Source organism: Manis javanica, chromosome 15 (assembly GCF_040802235.1).
Source record: "Manis javanica isolate MJ-LG chromosome 15, MJ_LKY, whole genome shotgun sequence".
NCBI lineage: Eukaryota > Metazoa > Chordata > Mammalia > Pholidota > Manidae > Manis > Manis javanica.
Genome location: NC_133170.1, coordinates 22936190 through 22958684, shown reverse-complemented (window position 1 = coordinate 22958684; position 22495 = coordinate 22936190). Strand labels below are relative to the sequence as shown.

General features: G+C 43.8%; 1 long non-coding RNA gene across 2 annotated transcripts in view; it reads left to right on the top strand.

Annotated features, from left to right (window-relative positions):
* The first annotated feature begins 7289 nt into the window (after positions 1–7289).
* The window catches only part of LOC140846362 (uncharacterized), a 62186-nt gene continuing 46980 nt past the window's right edge, over positions 7290–22495 (top strand). For both annotated transcript variants that reach the window (XR_012125380.1, XR_012125379.1), the window contains exon 1: positions 7290–7541. This is a non-coding gene — a long non-coding RNA (uncharacterized lncRNA). The remainder of the gene's footprint in view (positions 7542–22495) is intronic.

The following is a 22495-nucleotide window of genomic DNA, read 5'->3' as shown; positions in this document are numbered from 1 at the left end:
CCTGGGGGTTTTCATCAGTTGCTAGCTTCTGTGAGTGGAAGCCCATTGCTTACCTGCTCTTCCTGCCTCTTAATTCAGCCCAGGAGGAGCGAACCTGCCCAAATTGGAGGGGGGATGTTTGTTGGTAGGTAGACAGGTAGAATAAGGAATCGACATGAACAACCATCCTTTGTAACCTAATCTAGCATCTGACAACATAGCTTTCCTGGCCATCTAATGGGACTTGAGCTTTTCTTTAAGAAAAATAGAATGTGAACACCCTTATTTTCACCCCTGTGTGTAGTTTCATAGTAAGACTCTAATTTTTTTCTGGCTTCATTAAGTACTTGCCAGGACAAATTTTCCTAAAGTGGCTGGCTGAATTAAACCTATACCTTAGTACTTTTCTCAGCTTTTATTTACCAAAAAAGAAAAATAGAGGCAAGGCATTTAGAAGCATCTTCCTTCTGGTAGACATAAGTTAGTTTTATACACTGCTGCTGTAGAGCATATTCTCTCCATTCAAGCAATCCTGGGGTCATTTTTAAGCCCACTGAATGAAACTTTAATTTCTGATATGTATTTATTTACTTGCATCATTTCATTTGGTTGTCCTAAAAATACTTCATCTCTCTGCTAAAATTTCCCAACTGTTCACTCTTGTCCAACTTTTCTGCAGTGTCCTTTAATATACTTGTCACAATTGTGTGAAGTCCATATCCGGTAATTCCAAGGCCATCTCTGGGTCTGGGTCTGTTCCTGTTGACTATTTTCTCTCTTGACCATGAGCTGCTTTCTTCACATATTTTATAAAAATGTTTATAAAAACATTTCTCTTGTTTCTTCACTTATAAACTGATTGTATGCTGAACTCTGTGCGTCAAAGAGCAGTAGATTAAGATAAATAACATTTATCAACAGAGAACGGTATACTCCTTTATTTTCCTTACCACTAGAGAGGTGGCTGAGTTGATCTGCTTGAACTGGGTCAGAGCTGTACTGGGTCTGGGCTTTGTAGTCATTTTAGTCAATTCACCATTGCCTTCAGGATCACAGCAGGAGTGGGACTTCTCTTTCAGAAGTGCTTAGGTTTTGAGCATTGGTAGGCTCCTGTTCTCCTTATAATTTATAGCTTGCTACAATCTTTTTGCAAGTCTGGGGGTTTTCTTTACTCTCTGTTCCTCTGGGTTGCAGTTTCTCAGGACATCTCTCTCCACCTGGCTTCCCTGCCCCTGGCAGTGCACTCAGTGAAGACCCAGGTGTCTTGCGGAGATTCCTCTCGTCACCCTTGTGCTTCCCCTCGCCTTTGGAAGGCCACAAAGGCAGGCTTGGTAAAGACTCAGGCACCTCAGAGACATTTCTTTCTACTCTGTTACTGTCCCCAACCTTTGGGATACTACCTAGCAATCAGTGAAGGCCTGGAGAACTTGGGAGGAATTTCTTCCCACTCCCCAGCCCCTCCTGCAGCCTTAGGATGCCTCGGAGCCCTTGGTTAAGTCTGAGTCGGTCTTGAATGCGTGTTCTCAGCCTTCCTGCCCTGCCCTCAGCCTTTAGCAGGCTGCTGCCTTGCCCTTGGAGAAGCTCTGGGCATTCTTCTGGGACGGGAGGTGGGGTAGGTACGTGTGGAAAGTCTCTCAGGTCTCTTGCCTTGCCCCTAGCTTTTCCCCTGACCATCCCCATGTGCGCAGAGAGGGCTGTGGCAGAAGACTTGGAGAGGGGCCCCCTTGCTGTGTGGCCAGAGCTCACTGGTATTCCAGTCTTCATGATAGCCAACACACAGCTAAAAGGTTAGGAACGGTTTGGCTGGTTTCTCCCTGTCTCGTTCTGTGGCAAATTCTTCCCCTTTGAACTTCCAGAGATGAAAGTAGCCATAGTTTTTTCTCTCCTAGGACATGTTTATTACTTTCTGGAATTTACTTTGTTTAGATTTCCTTTTGTCCTCAACTATTATTTGTCCTAAAACTATTATTAGTCGCTTCTCTATCTTTTTCTTAATATTAGTGGGGAATGATGGTCTCTTGTGATTTCTACATTCTAAATGGAAGCATAATACCTGGAAATATTAAAAAAATATGGTGCTGCCATACTTGTCTCTTACTAATACTCTTACCATGTTTATGGTTTTGTTATCGAAGTTTGATTTTAACCAGAACTACTAAATGACTGATACTAAATCAGGAAATGGCTCATGGAAGCTGAAATTCCAGTCACTGGGGGGTCCATCCCCACTACCCATGACGGTGGAGGGCGCCATGACCTGGTACTTACCCTGGCCTCAGTGGCATGGGCGGCAGTGTGGTGTTCCTGCAGCTCGCCTCCTCAGTGGCCTCTGTGAGCATCTGTCGGCCCTCCAGTCCCCGTGGATTGTCTTCTCTATCTGAAGGCCGTGTTATTGGCTCATTAAGTAATTTTGAAATAATTTAATGGAAGAAGAAGAAGAAAAATAATATATCCTCTTCTACAAATATCATTTATGCCTTTATATATGAAGGGACCTCTTTGGATTTTTAAATTTGTTTTTGCCTTCTTTTTCTACTGGGCAGGGAGTGAGCTCCTGGAAGCTCTTTCCAGTCGAGCCACAGACACACTGTGTCAGAGGGTGTCATACCCTGTACCTCCCTCTCCACTCTCCCCCTTGGCAAAGTAGCAATTGTTGTGAAACTTATCGCTTGCAAGGTCATGTTTAATTACACTATGTTCTGCTTCAGTAGAAAACTACTTGAGTAAAACTGAAGACAGAGCAATAGACTGTCAGTGAGGATTAGCTTTGGCTGTGTCTGACAAAAAACCGGAATAACAGTGGTTTAAACACTATAGTTTATTACTCTTTTAGATGTAAAAGTCTTTGTCTAGGATACTCCCTGATGTCACGGAGCCAGCATCTCTGTACCTTATTGCTCAGTGATGTGTAAATTGGGCTTGTAGTCTAAAATTGTGGTATTCATACTCTAGGAAAGTGAATATAAGAAATACTAGACAGCTGGGCAAATGGTGCAGGTATGTCTAATGTATTCCTACTCATTCCATTAACAAGAACTTTTCTGCATGATAGCAGTTAGCTCCATAAAAGTATGACAAAGTTAGCATTTCTTATACATAGCTATTTGTCCAGCTAAAAATCAGGGGTTCTATTGCTGTAGAAGAAAAGGAGAATGTATTTTAGGGTCAACTGGCAGTCTAGGTCACCAGTCACATTTCTGGGAGAAAAACTGCATAGTTCCAGTTTAATCCTGACTTTGAAGCCATTTCTGAGGCACTGAAAATGTCAGTACCCTCTGCTCCAGTAAGTCCCCCTTCCCTATGAGCTGTGGGGTCTGTGAAGCCAGAGCGATGAGATACTCAGAGAAAAGCATCGAACATAATGAAGGAACTAAAAAACCATGCCATGTGCAGAACAGCTAAAGAGACTGAGGATCTGTAGCTTAGAGGAAATGAAAGTTGGTGCGACAGTGTTTTCACATATTTGACATGCTTCCTTGTGAAAGTCTGGATGGACCAGAAGGGCAGAATCCAGCCAGTGGGGAGAAGTTACAGGAAGAACAATGTGAGTTCACTATACAGAGGGAAATTCAGATAATAAGAGCTGTGTCAGAAGGTTGTGAGTGCACATTCACTGCTATCTTCCTCGCATTGATAGGCGCTGAGGACTAGATGGTCAGTAAAGAAAGTTTGGTCCCTTCCCTGATGGCAGCTATAGTCCAGTGAGGAAGACAGAAACTTATCAGATAATCACACATACATAAATGTGTAACAAATGATCAAGTGTAACAACTAGGTCTTAGGCTGTTGACTTTGGGAGAAGCAAGGGATAGTCAACCATTTGTAGACCTCATAGAGAGAGGCTTTTTCCTCATGCAGGTTCTAAGCTAAATGACTCATGATCTCTCCTGGTTCATTTCTAGAAATGTGTTTTATATAGTCCTGCAGTGGGAAGAATAGAAGAGATCTGCCTTGGAGGGCAAGGTGAATTGCAAATTTGGGGGACTTCTGAAATGGAGTTTCTGAAGTTCCACAATAGGTCACTGTAACTGAACCAGGTCATGCTAATTTCTTGCCTAGATAGAAGAGGTTGGTTGAACACATGTGAATTTGATAACTTGAGAACCTGAAGACTTGAAATAGTTTGGGGGGAATAAAGACCCTCTCTAAAATGCATACATTTTCAGAAAAGTTTCTGAAAACTGTAAAAATTTCCCACTGAGGACTTAAAAAACAACAACTCCCTTTTTCCTGAGAAAATAACCAGGAAAGGAATCATAGAATCTCTTCTTTCAGTTCTCCCAATGTCTGAATATATCAATATACAAAAACATGGTAATTTTATGAGTGAAACGAGTTATACCTAATGCATTTTTACTTTCCTAAACGAACAGCATGACTTTATATCTGTAAAGGGCACTAAAAATAAGCTTTGCATGTATTTCAATCCCTTGCCCACAAATTTTCTCTTAAGAAAAAAATTGTTTTCTTCTTCTAGGGCTTAAACTTTCTGAAAAGTCTATGTGTCTCGTCTGTTGCTTTGTTCTTGCTGCCTTGTAGCTTGGGTTCTATTTCTGTAAAGTTTATGGGTATGAAATTAACTATTCTTTTAGCCTAACTGATACTGAAGGTTTAACTCTCTGTGATGTCTCCCGTTAACCTGCTGGGATATCTGAAGAGCTGAGGGTCGGGGATGAGTGTTCTGGCAATAGTTTCAGCCAAGGTGGGCTGTTTTATTTCTTTCTAGTTTTAGTTTCCATGGGGACCTACCAGGCACACTGACATGCAGCAGGTTTTATCCAAAGGACCCAAGAACCATACAGCTAGAGAGTAATCTGTCTTCATGACATTCCCCAGGAGGCATTCAGGCAGAAAGCCTGTTAGCCCTGTAGCGCTGGCAAGAGGGTCAGTGTGGAGTCTAGGCAGAGTGGTTGGGGGCCAAGAGTCTTGGGCTCTGCCACCAACTCTCTGGGACCCTGGTCAGGTCACTCACTCTCTCCAAGGCCTCCATTTGCTTATCATAGGGTGAGGGTATTGGACAAAATCTCCGTGATCCTCATAGGCTCTGGCATTCTGTGAATCTGTTACTCTGACCCCTTATCCAAAGTAAGGAGGTCAGAGGACTGATCGGAGGTTATAAACGAGACTAATAAAATGAGAGAGTGGAGCTTACTGGTTTCTGAACGGCTCTGCAGTCTTTTGGATGAACATCTTTATCCCTGTGAACATGCCCGGATGATCTTGGTTTACCATGGGGAGGAGTGAAAATAAATCTGTGGGAACAGAGTTAGTCCTTCTGGTGCCAGAATGACTCTGTGCTATAGCAGTAAAACGCCAACCCCTACTTTAGGCTGTGTCACCCTGCTGTCTGTTGAGGAGGAGAGCTGGAGAAGGAGTAGCCCCTCAGTTCTGGTGCTGTTCTGTTGGCTTATTTCCTTCCTGCGCCTTCCTTTGGATGCTTGGCTTAGTTTGTGATCAGCCAGCGTGGTACTGGCTTTGAGCTATTCCTGAGCACCCTGCTAAGGACTGGGCTGCTGTCCCCTGCCATGGTGATGGAGGTAGGCTGAGGAGCTGGGTGACGTTTCTGTCCTGGTGGGGCAAGAGTCTCTGGGGCGCCTTTGCCCTTCCAGAAATGACTCTGAGGGTAGGATTGCCAAGAGGCCCCCAGGGAGTCTGGCCTTATTTTGTCTCCAGACTGGTTGGTGGATCTGAGAAGCTGAAATGAACACTGAATTTAGGAGTGCTTAATGCTGACTCAAAACTTAAGCTGCATTTTGAAACTAATCTGCATCTATAGGCTTTTTTGTTTTAATACTCAAAAAAAGCTTCATTTTTATATTTAGCTTTCTGACTTTGTGCCTGGGTCTTGGCTACAGTACTGTCACCCCACTTTCCGCCCCTCAGTAAGGAAAGCACACTTGATCCTACCACAGACACATTCAGCATGCACAGAACCACCACCCTAAGCTGCTCACATAGTTTTGCATTTTATACAACCTCACAAGGACTTCAGGTTCCACAGCATAAACTCTTCAAAGCCAGCCTGGCACATGCCACCTGTGGGTTTGGGTGCCTTCCCTTCCTTCTTGGTATAAAGGTAAATAGTTCTATCACCAGGAGTTTGGGACAGCCTACTTTTGTTACAGGCTGTATTGTAGGAAAGCCCAAACACGGGACCCTTCTGAATGCCTCCAGACTCCGCCCGCGGGAACGCAGCCTCTGTAGACTTTTGAGTGGATTGCAGTCAATATTTGAAAGGCACGTAGATGCACTTTCAAAAGTGACTAATCTCCGCTCAGCCACAATATTTCCTTTCTTGCTGCTCACATTCTGGCACCACAGAAGTGGTTCTGTTTATTGTCAATAAAGGCACCTCTTAGATTTCTTAGATCTGGAAATGAAAATAAATGCCTCACTTTATATATGAAGTGCATACAGAAAGTAATGTTGAAAATTGGAAAATACCCTAAACTATCACCAAAGGAGCACTGACAATTTGTGGTAATTCATACATGAAATACAAGGCAGCATTTAACATGATGATATAGCCTATCTTTCTTCATAAGGAAAACTTCTGAAATGTGGAACTAGTAGGTTAAAACTATATGTAATAGATTATCCCAATTGCAAATATATATATATATATATATATATATATTTGTGTGTGTGTGTGTGTGTGTGTGTGTGTGTGTGTGTATGCTGTAAGCACTGAAAAACATGTGTAAGAGACGACTCACCTAGGCATTTATGGCGAAGGGATGAGACATGGCCTGGATCCCAGGCTTTGATGTATCCACTGCATTTTTTAGGTCTCATCAGCTTGATTTCCGATGTTGCGTAGATGCCCATGTATAAAAAATTTGAGCAGTGGCTGTTGATAGGGGACAGTGTGAACTTTATTTCTAGTTCAGACTGCTGGGTCCGCTTCCTCCCCTTACTCCTTTTTGGCTCTAGGTTCTTTATATGGAATATAAAGATGTCCCTTTGCATACAATGGAGCTGTCGTGACATGGCAGACTGGGCAGAATCTTCCAAGGAAAAGCTGTTCCTTCTCTCTTTGGGGGAATAATACCAACAGCTTGGCAGTTTGGCCCACTTGGAGGGGTGCAGACACTGGGAAGCCAGAGGAGAAAGGCAGAAGTGGCCAGAGAGGAGGAGTTGGTTGATGGCGTGGAGATTTAATTGTCACTGTGGAAAACTGCTTACTGTTCTCAATTCTTAACAGCATTCAAAGAGAATTATTCACCAGTGCCCTTGCCACGGCCCCATGGTGGGTGGGGCGTGCTTCCTGCCCCTTCACTTTGGGTTTGGTCAAAGAGGATGTTAGCGGATGGGACATGACCAAGCCTTGGACAAGAGCCTCTGCCTTCGGGCTGCTCTTTCCGTACATCAGCGATCCACCATGAGGAGACTTCCTGCAGGCAGCTGTTGGCCCTTCCCTCTGGGCTCCGTAGTCGGCCTACATGCCTGCAGCCCAGTCCATAGTCTGGAGCCAAGTCTAGCTGAAGGGCAGTGTGAGGCAGAGCTCCCGCCGAGCCCAGCCCAGCCTGCGCCAGCTGATCCACAGGCAGTCTTGCCGACTTGTAAGTGTGAGATTAAATCCTTGTTCTTTTAAGCTGCTGAGTTTTAGGGTGGTTTATTATGTGGCCTGACTGAGGCAATAGCCTACTGATACACTGCTCTGCTAAACAGACCCTCCCGACTCCCTGCTGGCTAAAAAGGGATTTTCTTGTTGCTTTTGCATGATAGGCATGCAAAAACTTTCCAGAGCTGTTACAATGATAAACCTGGGAAGGAGAAGAATGTGGTCAGCCTGATGTCCCATCCCTGCTAACCAACTACCACTAGTTTTTCATCCAGGTCTAATGTGGCTTTCTCCACCCGATTATAAATGCATTCCAGCATCATCTGAGTTCTTCACTCTAAGGACTACATTGCTGACATTCTAGCCCTAGGTTCACAGTAATTTAGTTTGCTGTTAATGTCTGAGCAGTGAGTGAGTCATTATGAACAGTTTACAAGTCAGGAAGCCCAGATTATACTTTTGAATCTGTATTTTCTGTCAGCCCTACTGCTTTGCAAGGAACCCTTTCCTCCCATTTTAGCTGTGCTCTTCGTGTGAAATCCAACAGGCTGCTGGAAAGTCAGAGTTCGTGGTAGAGAGTGGTGGTGGAAAACTCACAGACAGAGTGGTAGGAATACTGAATGTATTTTGCTTTCTGTCAAACTTTGCAAGCTGGGGGATTTGCTTGAAGCCAGGATTGTTTTTAGATTCCCAAGTGTAAGCCTTATGCAGAGTCACCTTCTCATTCTGTGCTTGGCGAGAAGCGTGGAATTCTTCTTGGATGCTTGCCTCATGTGCAATCAATTGTTAATGCCTATTAATTGGCTGCAACACAGTCCTGAGGTGGTGCTTTTGAGGAACACAGAACTGAAGGACATTAGCACACCCAGGCGTCTGACGGCTTCCTGTAACAGTGAGGACAGGAGGTCCAGTCAAGGCACATCCAGTAGCAGGAGAGCCGGAGCTGGAAGCCAGAGCAGCAAGATGTCCCCACACTGGCTTTCAAAGGTGCCTGTAGGTTTCATCCTTTCCTGTCTTTTCTATGCCGGATACTCTCTGACAGTGAATTTCCTTGTGGGGCTAATTTTTAAAATCACTGAGCTTCAAAAATTGATAAAAGGAATGAATTGTCATGTAGGTAGTTTGTAAAGTACAGAAAGGTGCAAATAAAACAAAACCACCTGTGATCCCACAGCTCAAATGTCACTGCTGCTGTAGGCTTTTGTATTACGACCATGCCAACAGTTTGGTGTTTGGCATACAGGTCGTTTCAATTAAGAATTTTGTAGAAGTCATTTTTCCCTGCCACTTCATTTGAAAACATTTAATTTTAGTTACTGAAAAATCATCCATCATAATCTGTTTCACTTTTCCACTGTCGATGGGGGCGGGGTGTGTGTTTTTTTCCTCCAGTTTTTGCCATCATAAAGAATGCTGTGATGAGAATTCTTTTCTAGAAGGGGAATGGGAGTTACTTTGAAAAGATGAGCATGTGATGAGATGGGCCTATCAGTACACTGCTAGTAATAGACAAGTTTGTGTTATATTTTTGATAAGCACTGTAGGTGATCATTAAACACTTCCACACATTTTAACTGTAAAATTAATTATATCCCAAGGGAATAATTTGAAATAAGGCCAAAAATCTATGCTCAGAATATTCTTTGCAACATTTTGTTTTTAATAATAGTGAAAGTTTGAAAAGATAAAGTTCCATTATCAAGAAATTAGTGAAATAATGATGGTCTATTCTTGTGATTGAAAATAACTTATCAGACTTTTAAATAGTAACAGAAAGTGTTGATCGTAAATATAAAAGAAGAAACAAAATTGTGTTTTATGAGCTTCACCCTGTGAAGCAGGATGCTCGAGAAAGAACACTTCCGAACATTTCTACCAGATATCAGTGCAAGACTGTGATTTTTTTTCCTTTTCTTAGTACTTTTATATTATCTTAAATATATCACATTTATAATCAGGAAAAAGAGTGTGTTGTTGTTCTTAATGCCCATGTATTAGAGATGAGGTCAGTTCTAGGGAAGGAAGGTGTGACTGTTCTGTGTGGGCTTCATTTCCTTCTGAACAAGAAACATTCAGAGCCGGCCGAAGTCCCATCCCAGTGCTCCCACCCCTTTAAACAAGATAAATGCCTTATTTCGTTTGGTTTAACATAATCTGACTTCCGGTTTGGTTTTCCCGAGTGCATTTTCTCTTAATTCAATTTTTCTAGCTCTCAGACATTTTGATGCCTTCTCCAGAATGAATAAAAGCACACATGTTTGGTCTAACCCCTCAGTTTTTCTCTTAATTTTGTTTTTGTTTCAAATCTCAGGTAATTTTCCAAGTTTGTGTGTTGTGTGTGTGTGTGTGTGTGTGTGTGTGTGTGTGTGTGTGTGTGTGTGTACAACTCTGTGGAGATATAATTAACATACCATACAACTCACCCATTTTAAAATGTAAAACCCAGTGGTTTTCAGTATATTCATAGGATATGCAACCATCGTGACAATCAATTTTGGAACATTTCCATCACCCGGAAAAGAAAAACCCTGTCCCTCTCAGCAGTCATTCCCCATTTTCTCCAGTGCATTCACCCCAGGTCACCCTAAGTAACCCACTAATCTACTTTCTGTCTCTATAGATTTGCCTACTCTGGACATTTCATATAAATCAAATCATACAGTATGTAACTTTTGTGACTGGCATCTTTAGCACAGTGTAATGATTTTCAGATCCATCCGTGTTGTAGCATGTATCAGTCCTTCATTCCTTTCTACTGCCAAATAATATTCTACTGTGCAGATTTATCACATTTTAACTTATTCACCAGCTGATGGACTTCTGGATTGTTTTCACTTTTTGGCTACTATGAGTAATGTTGCTGCGAACATTGTATAGTACTTTCTGTGTGAACATCTGTTTTCATTGCTCTTGGGTATATTCTCAGGAGTGAAATTGCTGGTTCATATGATAACTTTATGTTTAACCTTTTGAGGAACTGTTATGCTGTTTTCCAAAGTAGCTGTACCATTTTTTACCCCTGCCAGCAATGTATGAAGGTTCTGATTTCTCCATAGTGTTGCCAATGCTTATTGTTATCTATCTTTTCAAGTATAACATCTTAGTAGATGTGAAATGGTTTCTCATTGTGGTTTTAATATGCATGGTTCTGACAGCTAATGATGAACAGCTTTTCATGTGCTTATTGGCCAATTTTATACTTTCTTTGGAGGAATGTCTATTCAGATTCTTTGCCTATGAGTTAATTAGGTTATTTGTCTTATTTATTGTAGGAGCTCTTTATATATTCTAGATACAAGTCCATTATCAGTCATTTAATTTGCAAATATTATTTCTCATTCTGTGGGTTGTTTTTCACTTCTTGAGGGTGTCCATTGCATGAAGGTTTTTAATTTTGATGAAGTTCAGTTTATCTGTTTTTTCCTTTTTTCCTTGGGATGTTGGTGTCATTTCTAAGAAGGCTTTGTTTTGAAGATTTACTCTCTGGTTTTACGGAAGATTTTCTCCTGAAAGTTTTATAGTTAAGCTCTTGCATTGAGATCTCAGATCCATTTTGAGTTAATTTTTGTGTATGGTAAGAGGAGAGGTTGCTTTATGCTGAATTGTGAACCAAAATTTGTATGTTAAAGCTCTAACCCCCAGTGTGACTGTGTCTGAAGATTATTGGGTCTTTAGAAGGTAATTAAGAATAAATGAAGTTGTAAGGGTGGGGCCCTCATCTGATAGGACTCTGGCCTTATAAGAAGAGGGAGAGAGAGAGAGACTACCCCCAGCCCAGGGGACTCAATGAGAAGGCAGCTGCCTGCGAGCCGAGCCGGGCAGAGAGCTCTGGCCATGTTGGCTCCCTGCCCTTGGACTTCCAACCTCTGGGGCAGAAAAAAAATTCCTGTGGCTTAAGCCACCCATTCTGTGGTATTTTGTTATGGTGGTTTGAGCTGCTAATAAGGGGTCCAACTTCATGCTTCTGTTTGTGGATACCAGTTGTCCCAGTACCATTTGGAGAAAAGACTATTCTATGTGCTGAATTGTCTTAGTTCCAGTTACTCTAAAACTAGCTCAGGACCGAGAATAGAATCTCCCCAAATTTTGATGAGCAGAGGAGTAACAGTGAAATAAATAACACCATTCCCTTCCTTAATTCGTAAGTAGATCAGGACATTCTAGAATTTTGATCTGAAGCTTTGTCCATGCTAGGCATGAACTTCTGAATCTCCCTTTCTTTGCCAGCATTTGGTAGTACATCACTGTACCTCAGGGGTGGGTGGGAGGGGGATAAGTTCCCAGTCCAGGGCAAATTACTTCTGAAACCAAAGTCAGTCAAAGGAGGAAATTAAGTGGGAGAAATCCGTGTATTTTTTACAAGCAGTCATCCACTTCTGCTCACCCATGTCTCTTGGGGCTCTCTCATGACGTGGTTGCAAAAAGGGACCCTAACCAACCTCTCTGGTCCAGATAAGCCCTCATTCCCCCTCAGTCACCTATTGATATGGAGATGGCTACCTGTCTCCACCCCTGTGAAACACCTATTGATACGGAGATGAACTAAGGCCAGGCAAGAGATTCTAGAAATACTGCAATTCTACCCACAGTCAGTAACCTTGCATCTGTTTCTATTGGCAAGCTGACCAGTGACAACAGGCACAGAGGACTTCAGATTCTGGTGTCTGTTAGGGTCCGGGCTTCCAAGGCTTCTTCAGAGAACAAACTACACAGGCATAGAGATGTAAATTCAAGCAAAGTCTTTATTCAGCCAGCTAGCTGGGGTCCAAGTGTCAGCCCGACGCAGCGGGTCTCAACAAGGACCCCGAGCACTCAGAGCCAAGGGTTTATATAGCATTTTCAAAGCACTTAACTCATAGTAATTTTCCACAGCTGCACATTATTCTTGCAAGACATACATCCTGGGGTTAAGCAAGGGCAGGATAAGACCACTCCTCAATGGTTAGGGAGGTTCTGCACGATAAGCTTGGTATGTAAGATTAACTGACCAAGGTTAGCTGACCAAGGGTCACAGCTGCCCACCACCCAGTGCTCATGATTAACTTGTTTTTCAAGGCCTTACCCAGGCCCAGGTTTTTTTTTTTTCTTCCTGAGTCACACCCTCAGAAAATGGTTTCTAGGTTTCTAAAATGGCTAAGCTCATGCTAATTTACTAATCTTACTAATGCTTAGATTCTACATTTCCCCACTTTCTTTTGACCATTCCAATCATGGAATGTTTGTTTCTTCCTGCTGTGTGAGTGAATGATACTGTGTCTCAGCATTAGCACCTGAACAGCACTCACTCTTTCCATAACAAAGGCTATTAGCCGGTTTAAGATACAAGGACTTAAAGTGAGAAGCAGTATGAAAATAAGCAAGGGCCCTGCCAGGGTGGATATCAGGGTTGTAAACCATGGGGATTTAGTAAACCAGGATTCAAATAGCCCTTGGCTGGCCTCTCGCTCTCTCTTCCTTTGATCTGGTCTCTCTCTAAGTTTAGACATTGAATCTCTTACTATTCCGGAATGGTCTGCTGTTAGGGTTTAGCTAAGTTTTATTAGTTCTTTTTCCTGACTCTTGATGCTCTCTGCACTCCTTTACAGTGTCCTGGAGCTCAGCTGGTGCTACTATGAGGAGTAAGGGGAGGGAAGCAGGAGGAGAACCAGAAGAGTACATGTGTGCTCTTTACATATGTAGTAATGCGTATTTAGTATTTCTATTTATTTAAATACATATTTGTAACAATTTTAGTTATAAACCTATGGATTGCTATGGAACTCCGAACCCCAGCCAAAGAAAGAAAAGCTTTGTCAGTCCACTTCTTTTTCCTCATAGCATGTGGCCAAGTTTACTTCCTGCTCCAAACCATCATTTGAAGGAGAAAAAAAAGAGTGACAACAAAAACCCCTTTTGCTCCCTGAGGCGCACAGTGGACCCACTGATCCGAGAGCAAGTCCGTGCAGCTGCTTGCTTTGCCTTGCTGCTGGGGAAAACACAAAAACTCCCTGTAAAAACATGGCTTGTGGGAAAAGGTGGGATTACCCTAAAAAGCTTGTCTTTGTTTCTGTGGACACTGCTCGACAGAGCTTGAGTTATGTAGCAAACAGGACACAGACTAAAAGTCAGGCCACGTAGATTGTTCCTGGCTAAGCTGCTGACCCAGCCTGTGGCTTGGGCAAACCCAGAAGTCTTCTTAGGTTACACATAGGAGAGGCGGAGACAAGCACAGTGCTTCCTCTGCAAGACCACACTCTTGGCTTTCTAACCTTTAGCTTTCAAGGGTACCTCCATGAGCCCCCTGCAGACACAGAGAGGAGGAATCTACCCTACTGTTTATCTTTGGGATGGATGGAGGACTGCAAACTGGGACCAGCGAGGCTGACACTTCTGCGCACGCTTCATTAGCAATGTGGCCAGGTGTCCCCTGTCAGAGGGCTGATTCTAGGATGGGTTTTCTGTTCCCATGTTTGTAACTGAGACAGAGTTGGGACAGAGCTTTTTTTTTACCAGGGCATGGAATGCCATGGGCATGTTTCAGATTTTCAGAACCTACATCCATTGGCATCTTCAAGAAGGGATGCAAGGAAACCGACCGAGGCACCCCTGATGGAATTGGTCCCCTCTTTTCCAGGGACATCCTGGGTAAAGCTGCGCTTGTTCAGAACCTTCCCACATTGTTGACATTGCATTTCTGGAAGTTGATGTGGCTTTGGGTGACAGCCTGCTACAAGAATTACCTTTTTTGTAGGATTTAGTAGACCCAGAGTGGTTGGGTTTTTTTTCCCTCCCTTCTTCATTAAACCATACATAAAGAGATGTTAAATTCAACTCTTTTTGTTGCTTAGGAGATAGGTAGAGCCCTTCAAGTCTGAGAATATTACAATAGGTGCAAGGAACTCCACATTATAAAAGAATATGAAATTGGACCACAGTTCAAAACATATGAAAAAATGGTGAAAACCAGATCTGGTAGCATTAATACTCACCTACCTGCAAACCTTCAAAAGAGTTGAAATGTAGAGCTGGGGATGAGGATTCCTTTGGAGGCAGCTGTTAAAATGCTGTGCCCTGGAGTGAGGGGACTTCCCTCTCATTTTAAGCCAAGAGAGAGGGACTTCAGGGTAGCTTCCATCTGTTCTCTAGAGTGAGGACTTGTTTGGAAGTGATAGTCAGATAGGTCTGAGAAAGGGGAGAAATGAAAAGGGAAATGAAATTTGGCCATCCAAAGAAGGTCTCACTGTGTTAGGTAGGATGACTCTCCTTTATCATCTAAGTGGGGGCACGTGTGACAAAGAAAGGGGATGCTGTTAACCAATATGCTGGGGCAGCAGGATTAAACTGGAACTGTCCCTGCAAAGAGGGCATGTGGTCACCCTGGTGTTCAAGTAACTGAGATGGAGGTTCCCCCTGCAAGTGCCTTCCGCAGCAGGGTCAGCTTTGCATACCTGCCTGGCCCTGTAGGTACCAACACCAGGTGGTGGTAGTCTGAAAGTACTGCCCTGCCAGAAGAGGAGAGACTCTAATCTAGAAAAAAGTTCAGAGTTTTGATAATTTGGCCTGGGTATTTAAAATGCTGAAATGAGGTGGCTTTGGGGACTGAAAATGACCCATATGCTTATGATGGCCAGAAAAGCCACTAGACCTCCCTGAAATCACAAGCACTGCCAGAGGAAGACCCTGCTTACAGAATAGGTTTGGAGGGACAGTGGGAGAAAGTAAAGTTACTTTAGGATTGCAACATATTGAGTCTATTTCATTCATTGAACTATAACTAAAAGAGGTCATGAGAACTTCATCTCTACTGCATTCAAGCTACTATTGCACAAAGCTAGTGGGAGGTTTCAAGAATTTCCTCAAGATGCTGAATGTGACCATTTCTTGTCTCTTGAAATGTAGCAGGAGTATAAACCTCCATGAATTAATTCAGGAGATGTGTATCTAGGGCCTAGCATATGCCTAACTCCAGAGGAGCATCAGAGAGGTAGCATGATGATTTGCGAATACTCTACCCTGACCACATTTTGAGAACCACATCTATAGAGGCAGATGGACTTGGTTTTAAATTCCATCATTAACTACTTCTATAACCTTAGGCGACTTATAAAACTTCTGTGAGCTTCAGTTTTCCCATCTGTAAATAGAATAGTAATACTTCTTGGACTTGTTTTGAGTATCAGTTAAAAATATATATGAAAAGCACCTAGCACTTAAAAAAGTGACCTTAATGAGCAGATATTAGTAACTTACCAAGAGTAGAGCTGGAAAAAACTGTACTTAAAAGGGTGCTAAGAAGCAAGGCAGGGAAACCAGGCTGTTTTCCCTCTTAGCTGCTCTGCTTCTGCCGTCAGTCCCGCGTGCGGAAGGGATGGGAGTGCGCGTGAGGCACAAGCACCAAAACCAGCTTGGGAGAACCTGGGTTGAGGGAGGGGGACGTGGCTGTTTTTAGCAAATTCGATGTTTCTGGATGGCTTTCCAGCCTAGTAACTGAAGGCAAAAATCACATCTTAGAAATACTTTGAAGGCAGAGAGGAAACTCCACTTAGGTGACGCCCCCTCTTATCCAGAGCTCGCAGGACTGGGCTCAGCCTCTCAGAAGAACTCTTGGCATCCAGGCCTCTGCGCCGGGGCTCAGGCGTCTCTCTGCTCAGAATCTCCTTTTCCGTAGGCCCCTCTGTGGAACTTGTAGTCATTCTTTATGGTCCTTCATTTCTGTGAAGCTCGCGGGCCCTTCACTGATGGCATTTTAAACTCATCTCTAGTTTTTGTGTTTATTTTTGAGAGGGTGAGCCCCTGCAAAGCAGGACTTGGAACTTACCTTTGTATACCTTTCATGCTGTCTGGCAAAAGACTAGCTTAATAAATGTTTGGTAAATTACAGAGGAAGGGACGAAGGGAAGCGGGAGGAAGGACTTACATTTTAAAACGTACAAGTTTGTAAAAGGCAGGCAGGCTACATATCCTACTCTTTAATTGTTATCTTCCATATTTAGCACCCTGAATACATCAGACATTCAGTAACTACTTCACAAACATTCCTGACCTGTTAGGATCTGCACCATGTGCATTTGGGCTTAGAGTACTTCACAGCTTCTTCTTTTCATTTTCTCCTTTCCCTCTATGAATACTTTCTTTACTCTTTCACCTGCTCAAGGCTCTATTTCATTTCCTCCTTTTCTAAGAATAAATTAATTCATTGAACATATAGCCAGAGGCATAATAAATAACTTTCTATTTAAATTTTGCTTTGTTTTACATTCTTACGTCTTATAACTATAGCACTGAGTTATTGTTGCAATCTACTTATAGTGGGGAACTCTTCCCCCCCCACGTTCTGCCTCACCCGTGAAGGAGAAATCTCCCTCTAGCCATACCACTTTCCCGGGAACTGCTGCACCTTGTGTGTCTGTCAGCTCGGCTGCGGGAACAAATCCTGGAGACTGGGTGGCTCCTGCAGCAGAAATGTATTTGCCTACAGGTCCGGAGGCTGGAAGCTCTTGTTGGAGGTGCCGGCCCAGGTGGTCCCTGACGAGAACTCTCTCCCTCGCCCGCAGATGGCTGCCTGCTTGTTGCCCGTCCTCTGTCGTGTACGGGGGAGACAGTGCGCTCTGGCGTCCCTTCCTCTTCTTAAAAGGATATCCTTGCTATCAGATTAGGGCTCCACCTTTATATCTCACTTAACCTTATCTCCATAAAGGCCCAGTCTCCAAATATAGTTCCCCCGGGGTTGGGGGTCTCACCGCAGGCATGTCAGGGGGACACAGATCAGGCCGAACACCTTGGCGGCTCCTTTCTCCAAGTGGAGGAGGAGCTGATTGGGTAGCTGAGAGCCTGACACACCCATCGGGCTGATTTTTAGGGGCTGGGGCATGATGTGAAGATGGGGGGCTCCTTCTGCCCCACCTCCTGCTCCTCTGGCCCTCTCCTTGAGGCTCACAACACTCAGTGTTGTGCTTCTGGGCCACACGCGGTGATCGGGACAGTGAGCAGACTCAGGCTGCCCCAGCCAGACCTCCGCTCAGCCTCTTCCTGCTTTCGGCCTGCTGTTGGGCAAAACAAGCTAGTGCTGCAGGGCAGACTGTCCGTCTGCAAGTCCAAGAAGGAGAAGGAATGCCGCCCTCAGCTTGGGTCCGAGCCACGTCCTCCGACCAGATTTCATGCGAAATCCCAGTCCTTGGGGCCTCTGAGCTGCCTGACCACTCCACTTAATCCCCCCCACCCATCCAAGCCTTTCCAATCTCCTTTGCTTGGCTGCTTTTCTTTTCTCCGTAGCACTTTCCATCCTGTAGCATTCCTCCGGTTCTTCTGTAAGAACCTTTTAATACACTTTCAAATGGCTTTCTGAAAAAGGACACATTAACTGAAGGTCTCAATATTATTCTGCTGAGGAGGGTAGAGGCATATTTAGTTTAGGGAAAAATGTTTTTTAGGCACAGATGGTGGAGAGTATGTGAACCACTACCAAATATCTCAAACATGATTTTAGAGAGGCACTACACATAGGCTCTGGAACTGCAGCTCATGGAAGCTATGTAGGGAAATAGTGATGATGACAGTGCACACTTATTGAATCCTTTGATATGCTGGGCAGAATTCTGAGTGATTTATACGCATTTTCTCCTCTATCTCTGTGATGTGCGAACACCATTCATCCCGTTTTACAGCTGAGGAAACTGAGGTCCAGTGAGGTCAAGGGACTAGTCCTAGAGTCCATCTCAGATGGGCCTTATTCCAGGGCAATGTGCGTGTTGCTCAGCCTAAGAAAAGAATATTCTAGCAATTAAGGCTGGCCAGTGATGGACTGGGAAGGATTATCATGTGGTCTCTGCTCTGCTCTGAGCCTGGTCTAGTAGCAGCCGGGTGACCAACCATTAGGACTGCGACAGAAGGGAGATCGATTGGGACAACTTCTCAGTCTCTTTCCAACTGTGAGATCTTCTGCAAACTTGAGGGGCAATCCTGTGGGAAAGGAGTTAGATTTGGCCTTTGTGGCTCTGTTCAGCAGACCAGCATTTCTCAGGTGTTTCTAATATGGAAAGATGCAGAAGAGTGAGCCCAGCTATGAAGAAAAGAGTGTGAACTCTGAGTCAGACCAGCCCACGAGTGAGTTCTGCTCAGTCGTTGACATTGTGTGACCTTGGAGTAACCATTTACTGGAGACTGTATACTTGGTTAGCTGTAACGCTGTCACATGGGGTTGCAAAAATGGGGAGGCACAGGTAAAGAACATGGTATTTATTAAACACGTCCAAATGGAAGCTGTTAGTAGAATCATCAGTAGATGCTTAATAAATATTTCTTGCTCCTGTCGCTTTCTCCTTTCTCCCTGGAGAATTCACTCAGTTCTCTGATTCATCTATCACAGCTGCGCAGTGGAGCTCCTCGCTGCTTCACACCCTTGAGCATTAGTTGCTGGTGAATATTGATGCATATGTATTGATGTTTATGGTTTGTATCGTAAACTCTAGTGGAAGGTTCCTGAGGCAGGAATCCTATTTTATAGCTCTGAAACTCTTTTGCACAGTGTTCTAATTACAATAGAGGCTCAGCAAATATTTGGTGACATAGATGAGTATCGTGTCGCCTCAGAATTTAATCAGACATGTGCAGGGGGGAAATTCTCCCTCACCTTTCAGTCTGCATTCTACCCCTGCTCCTGCCCTCCACATTCCCTTCTACAGCCCTGATCCCACCCAGACTGGGGCCTACTGTGGTAGCTGATGCCGGAACAGATTGCCATGCAAATACTTAGCAGAGTAATAAGTGGTGGATAAGCAGAAATGGGCTGTATTCTCAGTAGAGTTATGAATTGTCACTATGAATACCCCTGAGTCACCAGCATCACTGTGGGTATCTGCAGGCTTAAAGGGCATTATTACACTACAAATGCCATTGTCCATTTAATTGATGTCTGTTCCTCCGATGTCCCAGATATTTAAATGAGCTTCTTTCTTCATTACCGCACACACAGGAGCTTTATGCAATCCCCAGGCCCCGTACATGGGTGAGGCTGAGGTATCTGATCGTAGTTGTGTCTTTCTTTCCCTAGTTTCCAGGACAAGCTATCAGTGTGCTGAGAGAAGTTAAGGAGGAAAATAAGAAAACAAACTAATCCTGTGCTTTTACCCACCAAGCCAGATCATTGGCCTCATGTCCTAGAAGTGGAAGTGGTGAGGACTGGATGGAGGAGCAGGTAAATCTGTCTCCCACGTCAAGCACCGTGCTGGTGACATAGTGAGAGCTAAGTGAATGTTGCTTAATAAGCAAATAAATGATGAGAAGGATTTCATCCCTCCTGGTTTCTGCTGATATAAAATTCGATGTTTTTCTGGGATGCTAATGTACAGATTGAGCAGCTCAGTCATTAGGACCAGGCTCAGGAGAGGTTCACAGCTTACCACCGCCCAGTCTGCTTAGCCAGGTGCCTTCAGCAGATAATGAGCCAGCCAATTAATGACTCTTAGACCTGGAAAGGGTGTTGAGGAATCATTTGATTCTTCCTTTTCCTCAAAGAGGGACTTGAACTTCTGCTCCATGGTAAGAAGGAGAGAAGATTGTGTGATTTAAGATGTCAGCATCAGCAGAATACACACCTTTCCTTTCAAATATGTGTCTAACACTGCTTGAAATTGAGTCACCATGATTTTGGACAAGATGGGTTTGGGGGTGACATGGGTTGAATTTGAAGGTAAGAAAGTAGATACTTCTTTCTAGGTCAAACACTGCAAACACCTTGTCACCAGTACTGTCTTAACATCTTTTTGATGAAGAGATGATTTAGGTATAACTAAAATGTTTGGAGAACACGGTTGAGGGTATTTTACCTGCCTATCCTGTTTTGTCATCTGATTTTACGCCCTCTCGCATTATTGCTATTTTAAAAGTCATCATAGCTTTTCAGTTCTAAGTTGTTATGTCACTCATACTAATGTGATTCAAATGAAAGCTGACATTGAACTCCCACTCCCCAAAGTCCATCAAGATAGGGCTTTCACCTTATTGTCTAAGGATGATTCATTGAGCCATTTGAAAAATAGCGCTTCCCAAACCCCACCATCAATGTGTATGTGAGTTTTTCCTGTTCTCTGCTCCCTCCAATACAAATAGATAAACCGCTCATTACACAAACCCCAGAAGGGAGATGTCTTAGCAGCTTGGAGTGGGGCTGATGTCGTGTCACATGTTAGGGAGCATCTGTTGTCATACATGTTTGATCTTGAACCAAGTTGGTTGTTCTCATTCTGAAGAATAGTACAACCTGGAAAACTGCCCAGAGAGATGCCAACTGAGATTTGCACTCAGTTTGGGATGTAATTTATTCAGACAAGTACTGTGTGCAGTTCCAGAACCAAGGCAAGGTCCTTCCCTGCTTGGAGCTTATTTTCTACCCACGCTGCAGAAAAGTACAGCAAATGAACAAATAAGAAATAAGAACGATTTTTTAATGTTATGAAGGAAGCAAATAAGAGGACAAAATAGAGAATTATTGGGGTGACTTTTGATAGGCTAGTGGAGAAGGCTCCCTCTGGGGAGGTGATATTTATGCTGAGATGTGAATGGACCAGCCAGACGAGGAGCAGGGCAAAGACTTTGTGGATATGGAAGAGCAAACGTAAAGACCTAGAGCAGCAAAGGCCTTGGCTTTTTGGCAGGAAGTGAGGGAAAGGAGAACAGCGAGGCTGGAGTCTACTGATAAAGGAAGGGAGTGAGCAAAGCAAGATGTGGCAGGACCTTAGTGTGACCGCGGGAGCGTGTGTTCCTGTCTGAGGGTAACGAGAAGACATTGGAGGGTGTCACGTGACCTGAGTGACCTTCTAGGAAGATCACCTTTAGTGCCCTGAGGAGAGTAACTTGGAGGAGAGCAGGGGTGGAAAGGAGACCAGTGAGTGGCTGTGTGTAACCGGAAAGCGGTGCTGGTGGCTTGAGGATGGTGGTAGCAAAGTGGAAAGAAATGGGTGGATCAAAACCATTTTGGATGGGAAGCTGATGGGCCTGAGAGAGAAAATAGATACTGTTGGATGAGAAAAAAGGAGGAAGCAGAGGTAATTTCCAAATTTCTTCAGTCTTGAGCAACCACATTGATGGTGGTGCTCATATTTGCTCTTTTAAAATGCTTTTTATGTACATACACACACATTTAACAAATTGTAACACTAAAAAAAGGTATAACTAAAGATACCAGTCCCCTACTATCCTACAGTTTTTCTCCCCAGAGGAAACCATCTTCAGCTCTTTCAGCTCTTTTCTTGGTATTTATCTCTAAGTTTCTAGATAATGTGGACACCTTACTACTTTCCTGAAATGCCTGTTGATCCTTGGCTGTTTTTTGACATTCAAGGCAGAGACCCTAGTGCATGGGTTGAAGCTGTGTGTGTGGCTGGATTTCTATTTTGGGAGCTAGGAGGCCTTTCAGGAGAGGAACAGGCAGTGAACTGGCCAAATACCCCTGTACAAAGGTCCTTTCAGTGGGGCCACTCAGTTTCTCCAGAGAAGAAAACTCCAGTCTCCTGCCTAGGAACTTACCTTTGACTCCTTTTGTTCTGGGAGCATGGCAGGCACAGGGCACTGCTTCCTACCAAGGAGCATACAGACTTTCTATTAGTTCCCTTATTTTCTGCTCTGTGTATCACTCTCACCCTCCTCTGAGGCTGGTGTCCAGAGATGGAGGGAAAGCTTCAATTTCTCTGAAGATTAAACTTCTAGTCTCCTGGCTAGTTTTGGGAAGGGTTCTGGTCTCTTTTATGCTGAAGGTGAAAGGATGGAGAAAAAAATCTAGAAATCTGGTTTTGAACAAGGTATGAACTGTTCGTAAGTAGAGCTGAGAAGTGTGTAGGTGGGTGTGAGATTTGGGGTTCTGAGCAGAAGTCTTGCCACAAGCCTGGAGCCATCATCACTTGGGGGTATTGAAGGCCATGAAGTAGGTGCCATTACTCGGGAGAGTGTGGTTAGAGGTGTGATGAGAGCGCAGGACCT